This window comes from Macaca nemestrina, chromosome 10, assembly GCF_043159975.1.
Source record: "Macaca nemestrina isolate mMacNem1 chromosome 10, mMacNem.hap1, whole genome shotgun sequence".
NCBI lineage: Eukaryota > Metazoa > Chordata > Mammalia > Primates > Cercopithecidae > Macaca > Macaca nemestrina.
Window position 1 is genome coordinate 27,798,221 of NC_092134.1, and position 9,356 is coordinate 27,807,576.

Consider the following 9,356-nt stretch of genomic DNA (forward strand, 5'->3'; position numbering starts at 1 on the left):
CTGGCTTTCTAGCCCTAAGTAGTCCTGACTTAAGATATCTTGAAGATCACCAGAAACAGTCTTGCAGATCATGCATGAAGCCTTATCTTTCTCTTATTATGCTTTTATTTCAGAGGTCACCCATCTACAGTGCTCCAGGAGGCTCACAGCATTAATGAATCCCTTGCTGAATTTACAGTAGCAGCTCTCAGCCCACACATTAGTGCCACTTAGACAGAGATCAGATTTCCTTTCTAAGCCAAAACTTCAATAACTCACAGATCCGCAAGCTGAACTCTCTTTCTGACTTACAGATTGAATAGTGCAGGGGAAGGGGGAGTGTCTCCTGGAGCAGAAAATAAAAAACAAATTCCAATGCAACCACTTTCCCATTTTTAAATCTTCTCTAATCTTGTTTGCAAAATAATTGTTATTTGCTCCAAGAAGAATAGGAAGCTCTTTGCTCTAGGTTAAACAGAGAATGGTTCTTAGGATACTTGCAAAAGTGTTTGATCAATTATTCCCAATCAATAATCATTTACTAGCTGAGAGACATTAAGAGTCCATTTCTCTGAACATCAGTATTGTTTTTCTTGTTGTTGTTTGAAACTTAGATGAACTATTGTGTTGGTAAACTTAAAGCCACATAAGTGACCATTTTAATAGGCTTAAGGGAATTATGTCAGGTTAAGAATGATTAACATAAGCCTAAGTGTCTAATAAGACTAGTACTGTGATTCTTTGCAGTCAGATATGCATAAAGATGATAAAGGTGAATGGACCCAGTTATGTAGCTGGAGAAATGACATAATCAGCTTCCTTTTCCAGAAAGAGAGGAAGAAAATGGCCCCTAAGAATATAACTGGGCTCTTGTTAATGGTAATTCCAAAGCTTCCCCTGGGTCTTTGTGAAGCTCAGGATGGCATATGTTTTTTATTTCCAGTAGGCTAGAGGGAGCATAATTTCTGTTTCTCTTTTTTGAGACAGTCTTGCTCTGTCACTCAGGCTGGAGTGCAGTGGCACGATCTCGGCTCACTGCAACCTCCACCTCCTGGGTTCAAGCGATTCTCCCGCCTCAGCCTCCTGAGTAGCTGGGATTACAAGCACATGCTCCCACGCCCAGCTAATTTTTGTATTTTTAGGAGAGACATCATTTCACCATGTTGGCCAGGCTGGTCTCAAACTCCTGACCTCAAGTGATCTGCCCCGCTCAGCCTCCCAAAGTGCTAGGATTACAGGCGTGAGCCACTGCACCTGGCAGATGGGAGCATAATTTGAAGATCACCAGAAACAGTCCTGCAGACCATTCATGAAGCCTTATCTTTTCCTGATTATGCTTTGAAAGCATATCATTTGAAAGCCAGTCAAGGAAAATGGGCAGGAACTTCATCATGGGAAAGATGCCTTGCTACCATTTGAGATTTGACTATACTATAATTGAGAATTTGCATTGGTTCTTGGGAAGGGGGTGTGTGTGTGTGCGCGCGCGTGTGTGTTGGGTGTGTATGTGGTGTTTGAGGTGGGAGGGTTCCAACAATTACTAACTGGAAAATCAGAAGAATATAAGAGTCTAGGCTACAACTCACACTGGTGTGGGGACCTCCAACTATACTTCCTGTGGGTGCCGAGGACCACCATGGACTTCACCATGGGGCTTAGAGTATTAAGACTCAACCAGCCCTACCACACCCCACTCTTCCCCAGGCTGTGCTAAAAACACAATACCTGAGGGCAACTGTGGACTTACCACTGCAGCAATGCTCCAGGGCAATTTCTCTCAATAATTCAGACAAAGGAAGTGGTCCACTTGGAAAGGAAGGATTGCTCATGTGAGCAGAAGTTTTCTGAATGTTGGACATAGAGAACACAACAGAAGAAGTATGTATTCAGAGAGGCCTTACCTGGGACAAAGGGTTAATGTTAGGAAATGGGGATTCCCATTGAGCCCAACAGCACGTAAAGAGTTTTAACTCCCTGAGGGCTTTTTCCTAGGGTGGGAATATTATTAATAATAATTAGCACACAATTTCAAAGGGCCTCCCTGTTAGTTATCCTCAATCCTGCGCTGAAGTCTGATGCTCAGATACAGCCTAGAATAGCCAGGCTTTGTGGAGTAAAGGGGAGGGCAGGGACAGGACATGCGGCCTGCCTATCTCCGCCTCTCTGCTACCATTAGTGAGAACAGAGCAGCATCCTGGCAAGGGCTCTGTGTCCTGTTGCTCCAGGCAGGGATCAGCACAGCTGGGACTGGCCGAGGAACACAGGGTACTAATCATTCCTCCAGGGCTCTACTCTCCTCCCCAACCCCTCCCATTCCCAACCCATCTTCTTTCCCAAAAACCTTGAAGGAGAGAGAAAATTGGAACTTAGTTTTTAGATTATTTAGCATACCTTTAGGAACTTTTGAAACCATGTATCACTTTAATACCTTTCGATGGCTAACAAATGGTTCACTTCGATGCAATAAGCAGACATAAGCAATCATCTGGGATGCTTCTGATCCATTTGGAGACCCTGATGAATTTTGCTTTAAAACATCACTGATGGCTGTCAACCTCTTTTCCATTCCTGCCTCTCCCAGTCTCCCCATTTAGGCTTCATCACCTCATACCGAAACTACTGAAATATTCTCCTAATGAACTGTCTTTAGTTTCTCCCTGTTGCAAAATCATCCTATATCTCAGTGCCAAAATTTCTCAAAGTATCAGCACACACACACACACATACACACACACACGCACACTCACATAACCATTTTATCCCAATTTGCCTAGGACTTTCCTGGATTTAGCATGAAAGTCCCATGTCTCAGGAAACTCCTCAGTTCCAGGAAAACTGAGACAGTTCAATCTAACAGGTCAACCTAATACATACATAAGCACACATGTGCTCTCACTCATTCTCTCTCTCTCTGTCTTTCTCTATCAAGACTCACCATTGCTTGCAGTGCTTCATATGTAGTGAGTATTCAAATATTGTGGATGGATGGATGAAAGGATGCCTTGATGGATGAAAGGAATGGGCTAATTTGAGGCAAAATTCATACTCATCCTTCTACAATGTTATAAAATGTAATGGAGAGGTGTTGTTTAGTTTGTTTTAACATTGTTTGGCTTATAAAGCAATTTTGCCATATTAGTACTCAGAATACTCTGTATATGTATCATATATTCCCCTCACATCACAGATGAGGAACCCAATCCTTGGAGAGGCTAACTAACTTGTCCAAGGACATACAGCTAATGGGGGAAGGGTAGTAATCCAACCCAGGTTCATGGTTCTAGACACTCTCAACATCATTCCCTTCTACTTTGCTCATTCTTCTGCTCTATTTAAGTTGATCTCTTTCCATTCTCTAAATAGGCAAAAAATAACCCTATTCTTGCTTCCAGATATTTTCTCAAGCCATCCCTTTAGCAAGGAATGTCTTCACATTTCTCCATTGCATCATAATCCCAATGGTTGTCATTTTCTGAGCACTTACTACATGTGGAGGGAGGAGAAAGAATTTAGATGATGGTACACTGGCTCTTAAATATTTTGGCCTATGAGTGACATGCATTGGTGTCATTCACATTTCATTGGTTAGAACTAATCTGTGGCACACCTGAGTACAAAGTGGCTGGGAAACAAAGTTATCCCATATGCCCAGGAAGGAGAGTAGAACCAGACAAGAGAGAGCACTAGAAGGCCCTGTAAAGAAGCCAAAGGCAATGTTTGCCTTATTAACTGGAACTCATGATGCACAAACTGGGGAGACGGAAAAAGGAACATTGAGCTTCAGAGACGCAAGAGTAGGTCCTCTATAGGCAAAACAGGGCACGCCAAGAAAGTGAGCTATGACTTGGTGACTAACACAGGAAACCAGTGTTCCATAGTTGATACTCCATCTCAGGACAAGACTCTAGTTCTCAGACAGGGGATCAGAAGTCAGTACTGGGGCATTGCTTCTCTGGGTCATCCTACCAGTGAATGTGACTTTAAAATGCCAAGGCTCCCTCCCAATCCTGGAGCCATGTGACCCCTGGCCCTAGTGATCGCATCCCTGACCGCGGCCTTGTCAGGAGGTATCTCCCAGGAGTCTTCCAAGGTTCTCAACACCAATGGGACCAGTGGGTTTCTCCCAGGTGGCTACACCTGCTTCCCCCAGTCTTAGCCCTGGCAGGCAGCCCTACTAGTGCAAGGGGGCCTACTCTGTGGAGGAGTTCTGGTCCACCCCAAAAGGGTCCTCACTGCCGCACACTGTCTGAACGATGGGCTCAAAGTTTACCTAGGCAAGCATGCCCTAGGGCGTGTGGAAGCTGGTGAGCAGGTGAGGGAAGTTGTCCGCTCTATCCCCCACCCTGCATACCGGAGAAGCCCCACCCACTCGAACCACGACCATGACATCATGCTTCTGGAGCTGCAGTCCCTGGCCCAGCTCACAGGCTACATCCAAACCCTGCCCCTTTCCCACAACAACTGCCTAACCCCTGGCACCACCTGTCAGGTGTCTGGCTGGGGCACCACCACCAGCCCCCAGGTGAATTACCCCAAAACTCTACAATGTGCCAACATCCAACTTGGCTCAGATGAGGAGTGTCATCAAGTCTGCCCAGGAAAGATCACTGACAACATGTTGTGTGCCAGCACAAAAAAGGGTGGCAAAGACTCCCGTGAGGGTGACTCTGGGGGCCCCCTGGTCTGTAACAGAACACTGTATGGCACCATCTCCTGGGGAGACTTCCCATGTGGGCAGCCTGATCAGCCTGGTGTCTACACCGTGTCTCAAGATACGTCCTGTGGATCCGTGAAACAGTCCGAAAATATGAAACCCAGCAGCAAAAATGGTTGAAGGGCCCACAATAAAAGTTGAGAAATGTAAAAAAAAAAAAAAAAAAAAAAAAAAAAAAAAAAATGCCTAGGCTCCTCATGAAAGCTTATCTACACAGTCATACAGGATAACAGGACTGTGTGATGGCAACTCAAGTAGATACCAAACCTGAGTCCTGGGACACGTATATTTCTCCATCACTAGTGCACATACACACCCATGCACACGCACACACACACACACACCAGACAACAGAAGGCAGGATTTATATATTCTGCCCCTAGCTCTCTTGCCTGGAGAACTCAACTGAGGCACCCATTGCAAGAAACCTCACCTCTTGAGAAGTAAAATGCTCAAAGAGTTCATCAGTCAAGGTGATAGCAACCATTACAGACATCCAATAATATTTGTTAACAACGCTGTTAGTGGTGATGACCTTGATCACAATATCTCTGATCTTAAATTTAACTTTGATATACACACAGAGGATAAAACTATCTCTCTACCAAAAGCCCACTAGAGTCATCAAGCAGACAGAATATGAGTCTGGCCAACCCTGAAGAACCTCCATGTGCCAATTCTTAGGACTATACAGATAAACTATTTTGAGATTTTGCTTGAATATCTGGAAACAGAATATTTTCAAAATAACTGATTTTAACTGAATTAAACTAAATGGTTCTAAACTATTCTGTGTGTATAGATACAATATGTTGTGCCCACCGAAAGGACAATAATTTGGCAATTTCTATCTTGAGTCAAGTAATTCATAATTAATTAATACTAATATAATTTGTAATACTGATAAAGCCAATGGTCACAAAATGGTGGTATGGGATGGTCATTTTTACAGCAAATGGACACATCTCTGGGGTTTCCAACAGCAAAACTAAACTACTGATTTTGGTGAGCCTAAAGTAAATTATTAACTTACTGTCATCATTGCCCTAGTACATGCCTGAGGAAGTCTCCCTTTTTATCCAGGTAGAGCTTTGTTTCAGCTTACATTCTCCAATCCTTACAACTGGATTCAATTTCATTCCATTTGTATGGAAAGCCTACTTATGCTAAGGATGATATTTATATCTGAGGCTACAAAGATAATAATAATAATAATTGCCATGCTATCATATTCATTTTACAGACGAGAACACTGAAACAGAAAGGTCACCTCAGCTGTTGCAAAGTAATAAATGGCAAGACTGGAATTTAGAGAAGGGCTGTGTGGCCCCAAGGTCCACTCATAACCACTACTGCACAGCTCTACCCTCAGAGGACTTGCATTCCTGTTCTTGGATGTGCGGAATGCATCACCTATAACGTCTGCATGCACCCTGAGACATCTGCATCACCCCCAAAGTTAGGTCCGTCCCATCCCTACCTTGCCCCAGCCCGCTCCTCTATCTTACATTTCAGACCTCTGAGAGTTGGAGAGCTGGCCCAAGCCCTAGTCTGAGCCACTCTGCTTGATCCAAGCCGACTCCCCGCCAAGACCTCAGACTGCTGCTTCCCCAGAATGCAAGTCCTTCTTACCCAATATTAAGGCAGTACAGGGCAGTTAAGAAGAGCTTGCAGTTAGATTCACTGCTCTGAGGCTCAGTTTCCTTATCTATAAAGTCAATGTAATATTCTCTCCCTTTAAGGTTGAATGAAATAATCTACGTTAAGTGCTCAGTACAGGGCTTGTCTGCTGGGGGCTCCCATCTGCTATGAATCTCTGAAGATTGTGGTCGGCCAAAAATACTAGACCACCCTCCCTGCATAGCATTAAGGATGCTTAACTCAACTTGTACACTCCTTGGATGCTTTGCACTGCCATGTCCAGTGTCTACCTCTGAAATCAAACCAGTTTCCCCAGCCCACATCACATTGGCTGAGGGGTCAGAGCCCTTGTTTCTCTCTGGTAGCCTTGGCTGAGAGCACAGCATGCCTGCTCCTGTTCCCCACTTCAGAGTAGTGCTATTCAGTAGAATTTCCTAGGGATGATGTAACTGTCCTGTCCAAAGTAGTAGCCACTAGTTACAGTTGGCTACTGTGCACTTGAAATGTGGTTAGTACAATTAAGGACTAAAAATTTTAATTATTTTTTATTTAAATCACCACATGTAGCTGTGGCTAGTGACTGTCATATTGGACAGAACAGGTATGCAGTATGGTCAACCAGGTGTGTTCCCTGTCTCTCTACTCTGAGTCCTTACTCACCCCATATGGGGTTGCTTAGCCACTCACAGTAAATCCTGCCCCAAAGGTAACTCACCACACACCTGTTGGCTCCTACAGATGAGCCTGTGATGGCATCTCGTGCATTTGCCTCGGTATTGAGAAATACACCTCCCAGGTAACAACCCTGTAGGGGTCACTGGAAGGTAAAGAGGAAACAGACAAGCAATCCAGCAGTGCGACTGCAGCAGCCAGCGCTGAGAAGGGGTGTATATAATTACATATCCCAGAGCCGGAGAGGATTAGAAGTGCTACAGAAGTGAATGTCAGGCAACATGATATTCCACAGGTGTGAAAGTAGCGTTTCTATAGAGTTGGCCAACACTCTCTAAATCAAAAATATCTGCTGCCGAATGGAGAGAGAAAGAAAGTGAAGTGAATCACAAACTAGAGTCAAATGGGATAGGAGAGACAGTACAGAGTAGTTAGCCCAGCAAATCGTACAAACCTGACTGCCCACACTTTGCTCTAAGTGTTGAGTCCTTTATCAAAGGGACGTGTGATTTAAATTGAAATTATACGTTTAAAAAACATGATTTTAGGCCGGGCGCGGTGGCTCATGCCTGTAATCCCAGCACTTTGGGAGGCCAAGGCAGGCGGATCACAAGGTCAGGAAATCGAGACCATCCTGGCTAACACGGGGAAACTCCATCTCTACTAAAAAATATTTTAAAATTAGCCGGACCTGGTGGCGGGCGCCTGTAGTCCCAGCTACTCGGGAGGCTGAGGCAGGAGGATGGCGTGAACCCAAGAGGTGGAGCTTGCAGTGCGCCGAGATCGCGCCACTGCACTCCAGCCTGGGTGACAGAGCGAGACTCCAACTCAAAAAATAAAAATTAAAAAATCAAGATTTTACAGATGAGGAAGCTGAGGCTTAGGAAGGTTAAGTTATCTACTCAAGTTCATGCAGTTTATAAGACTTATAACTGTGGGATTCCAGATTTTCATCCTCAGTGATCCAGAATTCACAAGGGAGGTAAGGAGGTCATTTTAAAGATCCGAGCATCAAGTGAAAATAAAAATGCATATGGAATCAAGGCCATTTTAGTACCTAATGGGATGCCTGGGACCCAAGAGCAGAAGGGAAGGGTTCAGGAGTGAGGATCTTATTTAAGGATCCAGATGATGAGCTGGGTTTTTGACGTGTTGATCTGTAGGTTGCACTGCAATAACTAATTCAAAATGACCAAAAGTCATTGGAGATGCAGGACTAAAACTATGACGAGAAGTTGGAACAGGAGATACAAGTATCAATTGAGGAATTGTTGCAAAGCGTACAAAATCTCAAAAGAACAAAAAGAAAGCAGCAATAGCCAAAGTATTGCCAGAGAGGAGACACTGACAGAAAACTGACATTAATTCCCCAGCATGTGCCACTTTTGCTAGGTAGTTGTAGCAATCTTTATTTCACCTCATTATCCACACTACAAACGTGTCAGAGAGATATGAGAGCAACATTTGCCCTTTTCCTTTAAACAAATATTTTTTTCTAGCAACTTCTCACAGGCTGGGGTTGGGGATTCTCTCGTCTATCCTGCAGTGGAAACACAATGAGTGGAGACCACATCAGAGAGAAGGGCAAGTCATGTGACCTAGGCTGAGCCAATCAATGCCTCCCATTTCCCTCGTCACAGTGATTGGTTGAGGGATAGGCACAAGACCCAATCAGCTTCAGTGAGACCCAGTGAGGCTGCAGCTAGGAATGCCGGGACAGAGTCTGGCTGGCTTTCCTTTAGGATTCGAGCCTAAGATGTGTGGGGAATGGAGGAAATGTAACTGTCTTTCTACCATTTGAAACCTGAGATTGGAGTCAAAACTAAGGAATTGCAGCAGAAAGGAAGAAATTGGGTCCTCTGGTGACTATTGAGTCATGAATCAAAATATGCCTAAAGTGAGAACCCACAACCTTTCCACTCATGTGAGCCAGGAAATTCTGTTTGGGATGAGTTTTCTAGTATTTGCAGCAGAAGAATCCCTACCTGATGCAGAAATGACCCACATTTTCCAGCTGAGGCAAATAGAGGCCTCAAGAGATTAGCTAACTTGCCCAAGTTCACACAAATAACTAAGCCAAAATTTGAAGCCACTCTGTTTCACCTTGAAAAGCTGGTGAGGAAGACAAACTGGATTTTTAACTGACTGCAGTATGACAAACGTGTGAAAAAAGAAAGACACAATAGGAAGATGGAGTGAAAGAAGGGCAGAAAGTGAAGGTCAGTGTAATTGAGGTACAAGTTTCAATGACATCTGAAGATTCTAAAAATCTGGGGTTTTCCTGGTTGCCCCGTCTATCCCAGTGACTCAGTAAGATAGGAAATCAAGGCTAACTCTGATTACCTAGTTG

At 44.2% G+C, this 9,356-nt stretch overlaps 1 pseudogene; it reads left to right on the forward strand.

Moving 5' to 3' along the window:
* The first annotated feature begins 3,994 nt into the window (after positions 1–3,994).
* Positions 3,995–4,827, forward strand: LOC105497701 (kallikrein-13 pseudogene; annotated as a pseudogene).
* The last annotated feature ends 4,529 nt before the right edge of the window (positions 4,828–9,356 follow it).